At 44.0% G+C, this 17959-nt stretch overlaps 2 long non-coding RNA genes across 4 annotated transcripts in view; one reads left to right on the plus strand and one right to left on the minus strand.

The window, feature by feature from the left end:
- The window catches only part of LOC134293112 (uncharacterized), a 214411-nt gene that overhangs the window by 92363 nt on the left and 104089 nt on the right, over nucleotides 1–17959 (plus strand). For both annotated transcript variants that reach the window (XR_010000148.1, XR_010000147.1), the window contains one exon: nucleotides 14966–15105. This is a non-coding gene — a long non-coding RNA (uncharacterized LOC134293112). The remainder of the gene's footprint in view (nucleotides 1–14965; nucleotides 15106–17959) is intronic.
- Nucleotides 13283–17959, minus strand: part of LOC134293111 (uncharacterized) — a 46963-nt gene continuing 42286 nt past the window's right edge. For both annotated transcript variants that reach the window (XR_010000145.1, XR_010000146.1), the window contains exon 4: nucleotides 13283–14069. This is a non-coding gene — a long non-coding RNA (uncharacterized LOC134293111). The remainder of the gene's footprint in view (nucleotides 14070–17959) is intronic.

Here is a 17959-nt window from a genome sequence, read left to right on the forward strand (position 1 = left end):
GGGGAAGCCTTAGCATTGAACGGTTGTGTTGTTAAAGAGTGAAGTATGGAACCCTGCACAGACGGGGAAGCCTTAGCATTGAACGGTTGTGTTGTTAAAGAGTGAAGTATGGAACCCTGTGCAGACGGAGAAGCCTTAGCATTGAACGGATGTGTTGTTAAAGGGCGAAGTATGGAACCCTGCACAGACGGGGAAGCCTTAGCATTGAACGGTTGTGTTGTTAAAGAGTGAAGTTTGGAACCCTGCGCAGACGGAGAAGCCTTAGCATTGAACGGTTGTGTTGTTAAAGGGCGAAGTATGGAACCCTGCACAGACGGGGAAGCCTTAGCATTGAACGGTTGTGTTGTTAAAGAGTGAAGTATGGAACCCTGCGCAGACGGAGAAGCCTTAGCATTGAACGGATGTGTTGTTAAAGGGCGAAGTATGGAACCCTGCACAGACGGGGAAGCCTTAGCATTGAACGGTTGTGTTGTTAAAGAGTGAAGTATGGAACCCTGTGCAGACGGAGAAGCCTTAGCATTGAACGGTTGTGTTGTTAAAGAGTGAAGTATGGAACCCTGCACAGACGGGGAAGCCTTAGCATTGAACGGTTGTGTTGTTAAAGAGTGAAGTATGGAACCCTGCGCAGACGGAGAAGCCTTAGCATTGAACGGATGTGTTGTTAAAGGGCGAAGTATGGAACCCTGCGCAGACGGGGAAGCCTTAGCATTGAACGGTTGTGTTGTTAAAGAGTGAAGTATGGAACCCTGCACAGACGGGGAAGCCTTAGCATTGAACGGTTGTGTTGTTAAAGAGTGAAGTATGGAACCCTGCGCAGACGGAGAAGCCTTAGCATTGAACGGATGTGTTGTTAAAGGGCGAAGTATGGAACCCTGCGCAGACGGGGAAGCCTTAGCATTGAACGGTTGTGTTGTTAAAGAGTGAAGTATGGAACCCTGTGCAGACGGAGAAGCCTTAGCATTGAACGGTTGTGTTGTTAAAGAGTGAAGTATGGAACCCTGTGCAGACGGAGAAGCCTTAGCATTGAACGGATGTGTTGTTAAAGGGCGAAGTATGGAACCCTGCGCAGACGGGGAAGCCTTAGCATTGAACGGTTGTGTTGTTAAAGAGTGAAGTATGGAACCCTGCACAGACGGGGAAGCCTTAGCATTGAACGGTTGTGTTGTTAAAGAGTGAAGTAGGGAACCCTGCGCAGACGGGGAAGCCTTAGCATTGAACGGTTTTGTTGTTAACTTGCGAAGTATGGAACCCTGCACAGACGGAGAAGCCTTAGCATTGAACAGTTGTGTTGTTAAAGAGTGAAGTAGGGAACCCTGCGCAGACGGGGAAGCCTTAGCATTGAACGGTTGTGTTGTTAAAGAGTGAAGTAGGGAAACCTGCGCAGATGGGGAAGCCTTAGCATTGAACGGTTGTGTTAACTTGCGAAGTATGGAACCCTGCGCAGACGGAGAAGCCTTAGCATTGAACGGTTGTGTTGTTAAAGAGTGAAGTAGGGAACCCTGCGCAGACGGGGAAGCCTTAGCATTGAACGGTTGTGTTGTTAACGAATGAAGTAGGGAACCCTGCGCAGACGGAGAAGCCTTAGCATTGAACGGTTGTGTTGCTAAAGAGTGAAGTAGGGAACCCTGCGCAGACGGGGAAGCCTTAGCATTGAACGGTTGTGTTGTTAACGAGTGAAGTAGGGAACCCTGCGCAGACGGAGAAGCCTTAGCATTGAACGGTTGTGTTGTTAAAGAGTGAAGTAGGGAACCCTGCGCAGACGGGGAAGCCTTAGCATTGAACAGTTGTGTTGTTAACGAGTGAAGTAGGGAACCCTGCGCAGACAGAGAAGCCTTAGCATTGAACGGTTGTGTTGTTAACGAGTGAAGTAGGGAACCCTGCGCAGACGGAGAAGCCTTAGCATTGAACGGTTGTGTTGTTAACGAGTGAAGTAGTGAACCCTGCGCAGACGGGGAAGCCTTAGCATTGAACAGTTGTGTTGTTAACGAGTGAAGTAGTGAACCCTGCGCAGACGGGGAAGCCTTAGCATTGAACGGTTGTGTTGTTAACGAGTGAAGTAGTGAACCCTGCGCAGACGGGGAAGCCTTAGCATTGAACGGTTGTGTTGTTAACGAGTGAAGTAGTGAACCCTGCGCAGACGGAGAAGCCTTAGCATTGAACGGTTGTGTTGCTAAAGAGTGAAGTAGTGAACCCTGCGCAGACGGGGAAGCCTTAGCATTGAACGGTTGTGTTGTTAACGAGTGAAGTAGTGAACCCTGCGCAGACGGGGAAGCCTTAGCATTGAACAGTTGTGTTGTTAACGAGTGAAGTAGGGAACCCTGCGCAGACGGGGAAGCCTTAGCATTGAACAGTTGTGTTGTTAACGAGTGAAGTAGGGAACCCTGCGCAGACGGGGAAGCCTTAGCATTGAATGGTTGTGTTGTTAAAGTGCAAAGTATGGATCCCTGCACAGACAGTCAGTCAATGCGACTTAAGCAGCGTGCAGTCAGTGAATTCTTGAGAGCAGAAGGTGTCACCCCAAAGGAGATTCATCAGAGAATGCAAGCTGTTTATGGTGAGTGTGTTGATGTGAGTCCTGTGCGTCGTTGGGCGTGTAAGTTGAAAGATGTTGAGGTGGGAACACCTGACTTGCACGACAAACAAAGAGTTGGATAGCAACCACCGAGTTTCACAAGCAAAAGTTTGACAGATTGATTCAGGACACTTGTTGTATCACTCAGAGAGAAATTTCAAGCATCATCAACATTTCACAAGAACGTGTGGGTCACATCATTGCTTTGCTTGGCTGTTGGAAGATCTGTGCACAATGCGGCCTGTGAGACGCCGGATGCGGAAACCGAGTGTTGACTTCTTCCGTGACAGCTTCGGAAAACTTGTTCATCATTGGCAGAAATGTATCCAACTGTCTGGTGATGATGTGGAAAAGTAAATAGTGGTAGTTAAAGAGCACATTCTAAGGATTATTTCTACATTTGATTTATTAAAATATTCCCATCCAAACCCAAGTAATGAAGGTGGAGAAATTACTTTTCATTCAACCCTCGTATGTTGGTTATTCGAAGAGATTCAAATCTCTCTATATAAAAGTCAAGGTATATAGATATGTAGATATTAGACATGTCCAAAAACCCGTTTTGAATCGTATATCGGATTTATTTCGGATTATTCTCACTTTTTGATACGCATTCCGAGACATTGTCTCACAGCGCAACCAGCAATGTAATTCGGACCATTGTTGGCCCATTCTCTAATTGTCTCTTAATGTTTCGTTAATTTTTTCCCCCAAAAAAATTTGATTTCCAGTGTCCTTCTTGCTTACAAATATAGCAAGGGTATTTCTAGTTTTCAAAGTATCTTTGCACTCCTTGCCAGGGCATTGTTTGGCATGGTGGTCACTGGTCCATTTCTAATTGAAGGCATTGGGTTGAGGCTTGTGGGATCACATAGCCAGATACACCATCGATTTCCAGTGTCCTTCTTGCTTACAAATATAGCAAGGGAATTTTTAGTTTTCAAAGTATCTTTGCACAACTTGCAAGGGCATTGCAAATTTGATGAGGATAGCTCAAGAAATGAGGGCGGGAGAGCCCTGTAAAAGTCCCCCCCCCCCGGTTCCTTTTTTTTTTTGCGATTGCGCATGCGCGTCTGCCGTTTTAGAAACATTTAGAATCATTACGAATTTTCGGAAATATCCAAAAATTTTGGGTGAAAAAATCATAAATACTTTCTATATCGAAGCGCCATCGCCCCCTACTTTAGAAACAAGAATGGAAACATTTTTTTCATCGATCGGACATGCCTAGTAGATGTGTTTGTACCACAAAGGTTTCCACATCACTTGATTTATTTATCATGTCAGAAGCGAATTGAGAATACAGTTATAATGTATAGAAAACACACAATCAATGTTAAAAACTTGGTTTTATACTAAATATCCTTTGATCATTTGGAGTGTTTCTAGTGTGGCTGTGAGAAGGTTCTCCATTGTGCATGTGACATTATTTGTGACTTTCCCACTTCCGTGCGGGTCTTGCTATTGCACCTCAGGCTAGCTTCACCTCGCTATATACACCAGACTGCACACAGGTTGAAGTCTTTTCAGATTATTAGAAAATAGAAGGTAAAAAGTTCTTTAAAAGCAAAAGTAAAGTTCCCAAAGTTGGTTACAAAATCAAGCCTTAGAGAATAATTCATGAAATCACAAGGAATAAACGAAGTCCCAATAGAGCATGACAAAGTCCCAGGAACACGAACACATAGGCTGCAAGATAATCCAGGAAAACGAAAGCTTGCTTCTTGGTTGAGCGAAAGTTGCTTTGACAAAGGTTTGTCTCTGAAAACATTGCTTTAATACCCTTTGCAAAGCATGAAGGCATTTCTCTGGCCCCTAACCTCCCTCTTGTTTGCGATTCTCACACTCCTCCGAACCCTGAATTCCAAACAGTCAGCTCGATCTAAGAATCATAGAATCATAGAATCATAGAATCATAGAATAGTAGAGTTGGAAGAGACCTCATGGGCCATCCAGTCCAACCCCCTGCAAGAAGCAGGAAATCGCATTCAAAGCACCCCCGACAGATGGCCATCCAACCTCTGCTTAAAAGCTTCCAAAGAAGGAGCCTCCACCACAGCCTGGGGGAGAGAGTTCCACTGTCGAACAGCCCTTCTCACAGTGAGGAAGTTCTTCCTGATGTTCAGGTGGAATCTCCTTTCCTGTCATTTGAAGCCATTGTTCCGCGTCCTAGTCTGCAGGGCCGCAGAAAACAAGCTTGCTCCCTCTTCCCTATGACTTCCCTTCACGTATTTGTACATGGCTCTCATGTCTCCTCTCAGCCTTCTCTTCTGCAGGCTAAACATGCCCAGCTCTTTAAGCCGCTCCTCATAGGGCTTGTTCTCCAGACCCTTAATCATTTTAGTCGCCCTCCTCTGGACGCTTTCCAGCTTGTCAACATCTCCCTTCAACTGTGGTGCCCAGAATTGGACGCAGTATTCCAGGTGTGGTCTGACCAAGGCAGAATAGAATAAGGGGGAGCATAACTTCCCTGGATCTAGACGCTATTCCCCTCTTGATGCAGGACAGAATCCCGTTGGCTTTTTTAGCAGCCGCATCACATTGTTGGCTCATGTTCATCTTCCTCCCCACGAGGACTCCAAGGTCTTTTTCGCACTCACTGCTGTCAAGCCAGGCATCGTCCCCCATTCTGTATCTTTGATTTCCATTTTTTCTGCCGAAGTGAAGTATCTTGCATTTGTCCCTGTTGAACTTCATTTTGTTAGTTTCGGCCCATCTCTCTAGTCTGTCAAGATCATTTTGAATTCTGCTCCTGTCTTCTGGAGTGTTAGTTATCCCTCCCAGTTTTGTGTCGTCTGCAAACTTGATGATCGTGCCTTCTAACCCTTCGTCTAAGTCATTAATAAAGATGTTGAACAGAACCGGGCCCAGGACGGAGCCCTGCGGCACTCCACTTGTCACTTCTTTCCATGATGAAGACGACGCATTGGTGAGCACCCTTTGGGTTCGTTCGCTTAGCCAATTACAGATCCACCTAACCGTAGTTTTGTCTAGCCCACATTTTACTAGTTTGTTTGCCAGAAGGTCGTGGGGGACTTTGTCGAAGGCCTTACTGAAATCCAGGTACGCTACATCCACGGCATTCCCTGTATCGACCCAACTCGTAACTCTATCGAAAAAAGAGATCAGATGAGTCTGGCATGACTTGTTTTTGGTAAATCCGTGTTGACTATTAGCAATGACCGCATTTGTTTCTAAGTGTTCGCAGACCACTTCCTTAATGATCTTTTCCAGAATCTTGCCTGGTATCGATGTGAGGCTGACCGGACGGTAATTGTTTGGGTCGTTCTTTTTTCCCTTCTTGAAGATAGGGACCACATTCGCCCTCCTCCAATCTGCTGGGACTTCTCCTGTTCTCCAAGAACTCTCGAAGATAATTGCCAGTGGTTCTGAAATAACTTCAGCTAGTTCCTTCAGTACTCTTGGATGTAGTTGATCTGGCCCTGGCGACTTGAATTTGTTTAGAGTGGCCAGGTGTTCCTGGACAACTTGTTTCCCTATTTGGGGTTGGATTTCCCCAAATCCTTCATCCATTTCATGTTGCTGAGGTTGAAGATGGTTTTCTTTTTGTGAGAAGACCGAGGCAAAGAAGACATTAAGTAGTTCTGCCTTTTCCCTGTCCCCTGTCGCCATCACCCCATCTTCTCCTCACAGAGGCCCTATTGCCTCTACCAACGTAAGCAAAAAAGCCTTTTTTGTTGTTTTTTGTGTCCCTGGCAAGCCTGAGCTCATTTTGCACTTTAGCCTGTTTCGTCAAGATCAGCCTGCTCGTTAGTTTGCTGAGCCTCATTATCAGACTGAGAACTATCCTCCTTTTCCAAGTCCATTTGCACCTGGCTAGTTTCAGTATCATCAACATCATTTCTTGCTGTGGGAAAATGAACCTGCACTCTCTGTTCCTCATCTTCTACAACAGGGACATTTTGAACCTGATTTTGAACCTGAATCCCATCATCCCCATCAAAGTCAATCTGAAGTTCCAGCTGAGTCACAACACTTGCACCCCAACCCCAACAAATATGGAAGGCTGACTATAGCCAGGCATTACATCCCTATTCTTTCATCCTTGAACCATCCTGGAGCTCTCAAACCCTAACAGATCTTTAAAATGTATTAAACAAGACTTTTCCCTTCCATTCTCGGAGCCATCCTATTAAATTCAAGTACCTCGTTTCCAGCTTGCCCAACATAATGGCCTATAAACAGGCCCCAGCTTGCGCAGCTCTTTATGAAATATTTCCACTCTTTTGCAAAGGAATATATAAAAAATAAAGCAAATTATTCAGCAGGGCACCTTCGGCGTGTTTTTATGGGACAACATTAGGAGGCAGAGGATGCATCAAAAGGGATATGAAAGTTGGCCCAAGAGGGAATACTCAAGGAAAGCAATCCAAATAATCTTTAATTGGAGGTAAATCTCTGCGCTGCTTAAGCATAATGTTTTCAAGTGCGTAGAGTGCGTCACATCTGTTATCTTGTAATCTTTATGATTTTCTTATAAGATAGGCAAAGGGAGAGAGTTTCCACCCAAAGGGAACTGAGGCTTAATAGAAATAGGAAGGGATGGGAAGGTAAATGGTAAGCCGCCCTGAGTCCCCTTCGGGGTGAGAAGGGCAGGATATAAATGTCGCTAATAAATAATAATAATAATGGAGACAACACCATCAAGGCCATAAATACCTGGGCCATACCTGTCATAAGATATACTGCTGGCATCATAAACTGGACACAGGTGGAACTGGACAATTTGGACAGAAAAACAAGAAAAGTCATGACCATTCATCATTCACTGCACCCTCGCAGTGATGTTGACCGGCTATATCTGCCTAGAAGATCAGGGGGCAGAGGACTCTTACAAGTAAAACAAGCAGTCAAAGAAGAAGAACATGCCCTGGCAGAAGATGTAAAGCAAAGTGAAGAACCTGCTTTGATTGAAGTCAAAAATCAGAAACTCCTCAAAGCACAGCAGACAAAAAACCAGTACAAGAAAACCACACTACAAACTAGAGCTGACAGCTGGCACAACAAAACATTGCATGGAAAGTTCCTTGACAAAATTGAAGGAAAAGCTGATAAGAAGACCTGGCTCTGGCTCACGAATGGGACCCTGAAGAAGGAGACAGAAGGCCTGATCCTTGCAGCCCAGGAGCAAGACATCAGGACAAAGGCCATTCAGGCCAAGATCGAAAAATCAGCTGATGACCCAAAATGCAGACTGTGCAAGGAAACCGACGAAACCATGTCCGTGTAAGAAAATTGCACAGACAGACTACAAACAGAGGCACAACTATGTGGCCCAAATGATTTATTGGAACTTATTCCTCAAGTCCCACCTCCCAGCAGCAAAGAACTGGTGGGATCACAAACCTGGAAAAGTATTGGAAAATGAGCACGCAAAGATATTGTGGGACTTCCGAATCCAGACTGACAAAGTTCTGGAACACAACACACCAGACATCACAGTTGTGGAAAAGAAAAAGGTTTGGATCATTGATGTTGCCATTCCAGGTGACAGTCGCATTGACGAAAAACAACAGGAAAAACTCAGCCGCTATCAGGACCTCAAGATTGAACTTCAAAGACTCTGGCAGAAACCAGTGCAGGTGGTCCCGGTGGTGATGGGCACATTGGGTGCTGTGCCAAAAGATCTCAGCCGGCATTTGGAAACAATAGACATTGACAAAATCACGATCTGCCAACTGCAAAAGGCCACCCGACTGGGATCTGCGCGCATCATTCGAAAATACATCACACAGTCCTAGACACTTGGGAAGTGTTCGACTTGTGATTTTGTGATATGAAATCCAGCATGTCTATCTTGTTTGCTGTGTAATAATAATAATAATAATAATAATAGTAATAATAATAATAATAATAATAATTCAGTCCTAGACAATTGGGAAATGTTCGACTAGTAATTTTGTGGTACGAAATCCAGCATATCTATCTTGTTTGCTGTGTCATAATAGTAATAATAATAATAATAATAATAATAATAATAATAATAATAATAATACAGTCCTAGACACTTGGGAAGTGTTCGACTTGTGATTTTGTGATACGAAATCCAGCATATCTATCTTGTTTGCTATGTCATAATAAAATAAAATATAATAATAATAATAATAATAATAATAAATAAATAAATAATTACAATGTGATGCAGAATTGCCACCCTTTTGAGATGGGGTTTCATTGCTTTCCAGCCTGGAATGAAACTCGGAGCGGATTCACAGGGAGCCATGATTTTGCCTTGATCCTGTCTCCCTTTTCCACTTGTCTGCTCCTTTTATTCTCTCCCATCAGGTTTACATTTTTTTTTTTTAAAAAAAAAACCCATTTAATTGGCTAACAACTGCCTTGCTTTCTCTCCCTCTCTCTCCTCCACTCCAAATGCTTTTGACAACCTGACCGGGAACAAAGAAAAAAAGAAAGGATAAAATAGTGGCATTGTTTTTTTTATTTTTAAAAAATCTTACTGGCAAATTGTCATCTGCAAAACCACCGCAGATCTGTGTAGATTTGAGTCTGCAATCCTGGCCAGGAATTAGGAGCAACCAGTGGCCAGGCTTTTCAAGCTGGGAACCTCGCAGCCTCCCTGATTTGTTCTTGATTGGAACTGAATTGCTTTCTCCTTCTCCTTGAGAATTTCTGGATTCGCAGACTCTAACAAAAGATGGCTTCGAGAAGAGGATAATCCCATCGTCCACTTGCAAAAGATTGTTCTTAACAGACACCTTGACTGCAACTCAGTTTCACCTTTTGCAACTGATCAATGTGAAAATGTTTCCATTTTATTATTTACTAGCTTGGAGACCTGGCGGTGCCCGGGTCATTTGAGAAAGGCATCATTTGCCTGTGTTCCAAGTGTAGCCTATATCCAATGTCAGGTGGGTTCAGTGGGTGCGGGTGAGCTCCAACTCCCATATGCAAGTCCCATCGTCCAGTGTCCACCCCCCTCCAAACAGAGCCAGTATGTAGAATAGGTCATGGGGGCTCCATGTACCATGTTTGGTCTTGATCCGTCATTTGTGTGGGTCGCGGTGCTCTCAGGAAGTGAGTGAAGGTATTGGAAGTCCCATCGTCCATGGTCCATCGTCCTCCAAACTGCACCTGGGTGTAGAGTGAGTCCTGGGTGTTGTCTGTGTCAAGTTTGGTCTTGATGAGACATTGCTGGGGGTGACAGTGGTCTCGGGAAGTGAGTGAACATGCTGCAAGTCCCATCATCCAAGGTCCAAGCTCTTTCAAACCTCACCAAGATGTAGAGTGGGCCATGGTGGCTGTATGTGCCAAGTTTGGTCTTGATCAGTCATTGGTGGGGGTCACAGTAGTCCCAGGGAGTAAAGATAGTGCAAGTCCCATCATCCACGGTCCCTCTTCCCCCAAACTGCACCAGGATGTAAAGTGGGCTACCCTGCACGTGCGTGTCAAGTTTGATACAGTTTTGTCATTCATGGGCATCACAGTGGTTTGTGGGAGGTGAATTGGATGAAGGTACTGCAAATCCCATAATCCTTGGTCCATCCTCCGTCAAACTGCTGCAGCATGTGAAGTATGTCATTTCGGATATGTGTGCCTGGTTTGGTTCAGTTCTGTGATTTGTGGCAGTTGCTGTGGTCTCCAGAAGTGAGGGAAGGTACTGCAAATCCCATCATCCTTGGTCCATCCTGCCCCAATATACATCAGGACGTAAAGGGGGCCAGAGGGGTTCTGTGTACCAAGTTTGGTCCATTTCCCTCATTGGTGGGCATTGCAGTAGTCTGTGGGAGTTAGTGTTTGAAAGTACTGCACATCCCATCATCCTTGGTCCATCCTCCCCCAAATGGCACCAGGCCATAAAGTGCCTCATGGGGTTTAAATGTGTCAAGTTTGGGCCAGATCCGTCATTTCTGGTGGTCTCAGTGGCCTGTGGAAGTGGTGGCCAATCAGAAAGCTGCCACATACATACATACCCGCATACAAACATTGACTTTTATTATATATATAGACTAGCTAGGGGACCCGGCGGTCCCAAGGTCATTTGAGAAAGGCATTTTTTGCCTGTGTTCCAAGTGCAGCCTAGATCCCATGTCAACTGGGTTCAGTGGGAGCGGGTGAACTACAACTCTCATATGCAAGTCCCATCGTCTATGGTCCATCCCTCCCCAAACAACGTCAGGATGTAGAATAGGTCATGGGGGCTCTGTGTGTCAAGTTTGGTCTTGATCAGTCATTGGTGTGGATTGCAGTGGTCTCAGGAAGTGAGTGAGCGTATTGTAAATCCCATCATCCATGGTCAGTTGTCCCTCAAATCGCAGCAGGACATAAAGAGAGTAATTGTGGGTATATGTGCCAAGTTGGGTCTTGATCAGTCATTGGAGTGGATTGCAATTGTTTGAGGAAGTGTGTGAAGTCACTGTAAATCCCATCATCCCATGTCCATTGTTCCCTCACACTGCAGGAGAAAGTAAAGTGGCCCACATTGCACCTTTGTATCAAGTTTGGTACAGTTTTGTCATCCATGGGCATCACAGTGGTCTGTGGGAGGTAAATCGGGTGAAAGTACTGCAAATCCCATCATCCATGGTCCATACCCTCCACACCACAGCAGGGTGTAAAGTGGGCCACATAGCATATGTGTGCCAAGTTTGGTCCAGTTCCGTCATTCGTGAGCATCGCAGTGGTCTGTGGGAGGCAAATTGGGTGAAGGAACTGTAAATCCCATCATCCTTGGTCCATCCTCCCCCCAAACAGTTACAGTGTGTAAAGTGTGTCATTTGGGATATGTGTACCAAGTTTGGTTCAGTTCTGTCATTCATGGTCCTGGTTCTGTTCCATACGTTGGGTTTTGTTGTAGGAACCTAGCGGCAAGGTCGTTGTGTTGTGTTGTGAAGTTTGGTGGTTCTGCGACGTGTAGTTTTGTTGCCTACTCCAAGGCCAAAAGTCCATTACCTTTTTATATATATAGACTAGCTGTGCCCGGCCATGCGTTGCTGTGCGAAGTCTGGTGGTATGGGAAATAAAGGAACTGGTGGTAGTTAAGGTAAAGGGTTAAAGGTTTTACCTTACATTAAGTCCATTATAAATAGGTTATATAGCTGTGTGCCTTGAGTCTACACTGCCATATAATCCAGTTCAAATCAGATAATCTGTATTTTATAGGCAGTGTGGAAGAGGCCAAAGTGAGGCCTAACTCTGCCTGTCCCCTGGGCTGAGTGGCCATATAATCCAGTTAAAATCAGATAATCTGTATTTTATAGGCAGTGTGGAAGAGGCCAAAGTGAGGCCTAACTCTGCCTGTCCCCTGGGCTGAGTGGCCATATAATCCAGTTAAAACCAGATAATCTGTATTTTATAGGCAGTGTGGAAGAGGCCTAAGTGAGGCCTAACTCTGCCTGTCCCCTGGGCTGAGTGGGTTGCTAGGAGACCAAGTGGGCAGAACTTAGCCTTCTAACTGGCAGCAATTGGATAAAAACAATTCTTCCTCTCCCTCTAATGAGGACTTTATTTTTCTTTTCTTTTTGTTGTATGAACGTAGAGGCGTGGATGAGAGGTTGTGCTGTCAATTTTCGAGGTTGTGGAGCATTTAGTTTAGTTGTTTTGTCCGGTGCCGTGATTCCATTACCCTTTTATATATATATATAAAAGGGTGGAAAGATGTCTTCCTGTTTCCTTAGTCCTGTTTTTTCAATCACTGCAACCCACCCGCACACATATATGTATTTCCCCCCTTTGCTATGAAAGTATCAGAGATTTGGGCTCATTCCTCAGAGGGTGTTTTCACTCTGCTTCCCTATGATGAACTACCGTAAGAGTGCTATTCAAGAGGTTGGGGTGGGATTAAAGGCATCAGGGATAGCTCTGCTTTTCTTTTGCCATAAAAAAGAAAGAAAGGAAGGAAGAGGAGAAGTGGCAGGAGGGAGGGAACGAGAGGAGAAATTACCAAGGAAACCAGGAATCCAATGGGCTGCAGCTCGTCGAGGAAACCGGGCCAAGCAATCAAAGATTACGGCCGGTTCTAATTGAAGGTTAATTTCTTATTTACCCTCCTGATAAAGAGGAGGAGAAGGCACTGGCGATGGGAACCTCAAGTGGTACATGTTGCACCAATGTGTTTCGAGGAGGAGAAAGGATAGAAGAATACAGAACAAAGGACTGGAGGGGAAAGAGTTAGCAGGGATAGAGGACTCCGCTTGGAGCAGGAGCTGCTTGGTGCAGAAAATACCCTGTTTCCTGGAAAATAAGACATCCACTGAAAATAAGACCTAGTAGAGATTTTGCTGAATTGCTAAATATAAGTCCTCCCCCAAAAGTAAGACCTATATACTCGAAGATATCAGGCAACAGAACCTGGAGGCCATTGCTTGCAATATATATTATTCTCTCTTACCCTCCCTTATCAGTGTGTTTTCCAAAGCCTCCCTCGCTCTTAACCAAGGGAATGTTTTGAAAAGGGAGAATTTCACAAGCAAAAGGTGGACAGAGATTCAGGACAATCGTCGTGTCACTCAATAGAGAAATTTCAAGCATAATCGACATCTCACAAGAACGTGTGGGTCACATTATTGCTTTGCTTGGCTATTGCTGTGCACAATGGGTCCTGTGAGACGTCGGTTGCGGAAACCGAGTGTCAACTTCTTCAGAAAACTTGTTCATCGTTGGCAGAAATGTATCCAATTGTCTGGTGATGATGTGGAAAAGTGAACACATTCTAAGAGCACATTCTAAGGATTAATAATAATAATAAATAATAATAATTTATTCTTGTACCCCGCCCCATCTCCCCGAAGGGACTCGGGGCGGCTCAGATGGGGCCTTGCCCAACATCACAATATAAAATCAAAACAAAAACACAAATTTACAACAATAAATCAACAATATCGGTAAAACAATCGAAAAGGACAATCTTACAAGATAAAATGTTAAAACAGGTATATCAAATTATTTCTGCGTTTGATTTATTAAAATACTAGCTGTGCCCGGCCATGTGTTGCTGTGGCTAGGACTTTATTTTTCTTTTCTTTTTGTTGTCTGAACGTAGAGGAGTGGATAAGAGGTTTTGCTGTCAATTTTCGAGGTTGTGGGGCGTTTAGTTTAGTTGTTTTGTCCGGTGCCGCGATTCCATTACCCTTTTATATATATAGATTCCCATCCAAACCCAAGTACTTTTTATTCAAATAGTCTTGAAAGGCTTCCCCCAAACCACCTAACATTTTTTTAAGGGATTGGGGCTATGGAGGCCACAAAAAACTGCCTGAGTGGAGAAACAAAATCACATTTCAGATAAAGCAAAACTAAAAGGCCCTTCCTTCCACATCAGGCTGAATGTCAGAACTATGACTGAGGTTCCAACTGGCATTTCCCTCCATGCCGTAGGTAAAAATATCTTCTTCCTCTCCTTTATGTATTCGTTTTCAAACATCATGTAATGTTTTTTTTTTCCCTTTGTTTTTTCACCGTCTGGTGAAAACGAAGGGTTGCTTCTCAGTTGTTCCTTCCCAGGAAGTCGCTTATCTCTCTAAAGGACAACATGATCGAAAGTAAATAAAAATAAATTATAGTTTTCCTCCTATCTATATATAAACACATGTAGAGACAGAGGGAGGGGGGAGGATGTGCAAACAGCTGCCTGCGTTTTTTTTGTTTTCCTTTTATGATTGCTTCTTCCATTAGGAAGCTAAACGTTTTGTCTATTTCACTCTGCAGCAAAAGACAACCAGGACTATAGCTCCCATCAGCCCACTCCCTAATAACCAAGGATGTATAGTAGACATGTCCAAAAAATTGTTTTGAATCGTATATCGGAATTATTTCGGATTGTTCTCGCTTTTTGATACGCATTCCGAGACATTGTCTCACAGCGCAACCAGCAATGTAATTCGAACCAATGTTGACCCATTCTCTAATTGTCTCTTAATGTTTCGTTAATTCCCCCCCCCCCCAATTTTTTTAAAAATATATTTTAAAAAATATTTTAATTTTTTTTGTTTTGTTTCTGCAACCCACCTTGAATGGGAGCTTAGTGCAGCCTAACATGGCTGCCGCTCCCTGGCCAATCAGAAGCTTCCACGATGGATGCAAAAGTGGGGGCTAATGTCCTCTGCGTCCACATGGAAGATTGTCATACAAGCCCGGTGTGTAGCGATTGCACATGCGCGTCCGCCATTTTAGAAACATTTAGAATCGTTATGAATTTTCAGAAATATCCGAAATTTTTGGGTGAAAAAATCGGAAATACTTTCTATATCGAAGCGCCAGCGCCCCCTACTTTAGAAACGAGAATTGAAACATTTTTTCATCGATTGGACATGCCTAATGTATAGTCCAAACAGGTTAATATTTAGGCAAAGTGCTGACTTCCCATGAGTTGGAAAGGGCAGTCCCTTTAACGGAATGTATTTGCCTTTTCTGCAGCTGCATCACAGCACTGACTCAAAGCTCAAGATTGGCAGTAGTCCAGAGGGACTGAATTTGGAAACTCCGACATAGAAACATGTTGTTCTTCTATTTCACTTGGATACACCTGTAAGAATCCCATTTGTGGAACAATAGAGGTAAGTCACAATTCCTTATGGACCTTATGAGGTATTTACTGGGCATGTGCAATCCATTAAAAAAATTGTTCTAAAGTACTTACAAAACTGGAAGGCCCTGGCGCTGCGTTTCTAAAGTGTTTCTAAAGTTTTGGTGGTGAAAATTTTAGAACTCACGAAATTTCATTACTATTTCATTAATAGCAATTGCGCATGCGCATTAATGCAATAATTACCATTGGGGAAACTTTAGGATCTCCGATCTCCCTCATTTTAATTTTTTTTTAGATTAATGTTTATTTATTTATTTATTATTTTATTTTTTGTAAAAAAAAAAGTTCAAGACTGCAGGCTTTTTAAAATCAAAACAGCAACAACCAATAACTCTCCAACAAATTTTGCAAAAGAAGAGGTAAAACAACATAGATTTGCAAAAAAAATGTCTATTTGTCGCAATTTCATCTTAATCATAGACTTGTCAAACAAAACATGGGATTTGTAAAAAAAATCAGGTATGTTAAAAAAATAATGTTTATTTATTTAAATTCATTCAAATATAAATACATTGCAAGTGTTTGTTGCATACAGAGCTGTAAGGGGTGATTTGGGCGTCCCCCAGACATTTATACATTACCCGAGTTCGCCAAGCCGCTATGAGACCATTCAAGAGCCCAAAATAGTTGAGGACAAAACACCTTTATTAGGTAGCTACCGACAGACAGGGCAACACGGGCTGTTGCTGATCCAAACTGTCTGTCCAGAGCTAATCAGCCCCGGACAATATATACCCTACTTGTTTACTACATTTCTAGTTCCCCTTTCTGAACTTCTAGTTCCCCATTCTGAACTGGGCTTTACTGGAAAAACCACAAACACTTCCTGAGTTGTAAACAACTTCGGGATATTGCCCAATCATGAACTGTAGAATATTTCAACAGGTGCAGCAAAAAGTACATGTATTGCATACATTGCATAAATTTCTCAGAATCAACTGATTATTGCTAAACATAGAACATCTGCTATCTGTCGCAAGACAGCCAGTTGCAAACTTTTATCTTTAATTCAGAGGGGAGACTGGTCTTCTAAGTTCCAATCAGACAGGCATTCCAAAATGGAGTCACTTTGGTTCAGTGACCCCTTCATTCCCCCGTTTTTTCATGTAACCAAGAAAGACAATTTCTTGGTTGCACAGGTATCCAATTATAGTGGGGTGGTTCCCTTTTCCAGGGTGTTCAGCTGTATGTAACATGTTGAACTTTTCTGTGCTGAGTGAAAGTAGCAGTGATCAGTCTCGCCATTATTTTATCTTTAAGCATGACATGATACATGGCAAAAAGAAACAAAGCAAGAATCATGATTTGTAACATGACAAATAATATTTTGCTGAGGTCCCTCAGCCACCCAATCCACAAGGTAATCAGCGAACCTGTTTTAAATCTTTCTCCCTCAGTTAGATATCAGGATCATAGCCACGTTTTTCATCATAAGCTCTTTTAGGCCTGTTTCACCGGTCTGTTGCCCAATGCCTGCAGGGGCTGCTCTCGCGGGTGTATCTCAATATTGGTGGGGACTAGGGTACCAATGGTGCAAGTACCAACCCACAGTGGGGGTAAGATTTTTACCTCCCCACTTCCCACATATCCAGAAATACCCCGGAGGCAATCCTCCCATGGCATGGTTGTCAAGCAAAATGCCGGGCCTTGGCCTACCAGGAATTTGATATTCCATTGGGAAGTTTCCTCGTGTCCGGACCAGATCTTGCCGTGGTGGAGGCTTGCCTCCCGCCGCAGGTGGCTGAGTTGCTGCACGAGGCAGCTCCGACCCGGGCGTAACCACATACATCTTAGGGGGCGTATTTGTTTTCCCATTACGTGCCGGACGAGAGGGTGGTTTCTTGTCATCACCCTCTGGCGAGGAAGCTTGCCTTCTCAGTCTTTGTGGTTGTGGCTGTTCAACTCTATGGTGTATGTTGTCATAGTATACAGGGAGAGAGAGATTACAATGGGGGTAATCTCCTACCTCTATGAGGGTGGCTTGGGGAGAGTTCTTATGATCAATTCCTGAGATCCCATCTTTGGATCTTGCCAAACAAGCTGATGCAGTTGGTGCAGAATCATCATGGGCCAACATAAATTGAGCCGAATCAGTCAACCCCTCTTGGTCAGCATATGTCCAAGGGGTGAACAATTTCCATCCAGATACATCCAGCAGTGGCCCTGCTTTCATGACCCAACCCTCATATTGGGAGTGAGGGCTATGGGCACAAATCCAGCAGTCTTTAACCTCTGCTTCTTTACTATATCTTTAATTAGTTGTTGGAACGTGTTTCTGTCCCAACCCATATGTGCCCGCACCAACGGCATCATGATCAATATTAAAAAGCATAATTGTGTCCTCATTTTCACACTTGTGTTTGTCCTCAATATTACAGCACAGAGCACAAAAACAGAATACAATACAACCCACGAATCCCCACACCCACAACCCAGTGTCCATTCGGTCTTTTGGGACACTCTCGGAAGTGTACCCTCCTTCCTTCTTCAAGGCGGTTCTAGGTAACCTGACCTCTGGGGCTAGCTCTAGGTAGCTTCGGGCCCCTCCTCTTCAGGGCAGCTCTTGGTAGCTTGACCCTTAGGGTGTGTGAATTTGAGTGGATTGTCCTTATGCAGGTTTACCTTCCAGATGTCAGGGTCTTTGGTGGTGTAGTCCTTTTTTGGTACCCCCGGCTTCACATCTCTTAACTTCACAGTAGTAAGAGCTATTTGGACCACCTCCAGTGGTCGAACACCTCTGGTGGTCCCTTCCACCTTGGGCCGAGGGTATCACACTTCCAATCTTTCAGCCAACCCTGGTCTCCTGGTAAGAAAAACATGTA

The sequence above is a fragment of the Anolis carolinensis genome, unplaced genomic scaffold, assembly GCF_035594765.1.
Source record: "Anolis carolinensis isolate JA03-04 unplaced genomic scaffold, rAnoCar3.1.pri scaffold_7, whole genome shotgun sequence".
Taxonomy (NCBI): domain Eukaryota; kingdom Metazoa; phylum Chordata; class Lepidosauria; order Squamata; family Dactyloidae; genus Anolis; species Anolis carolinensis.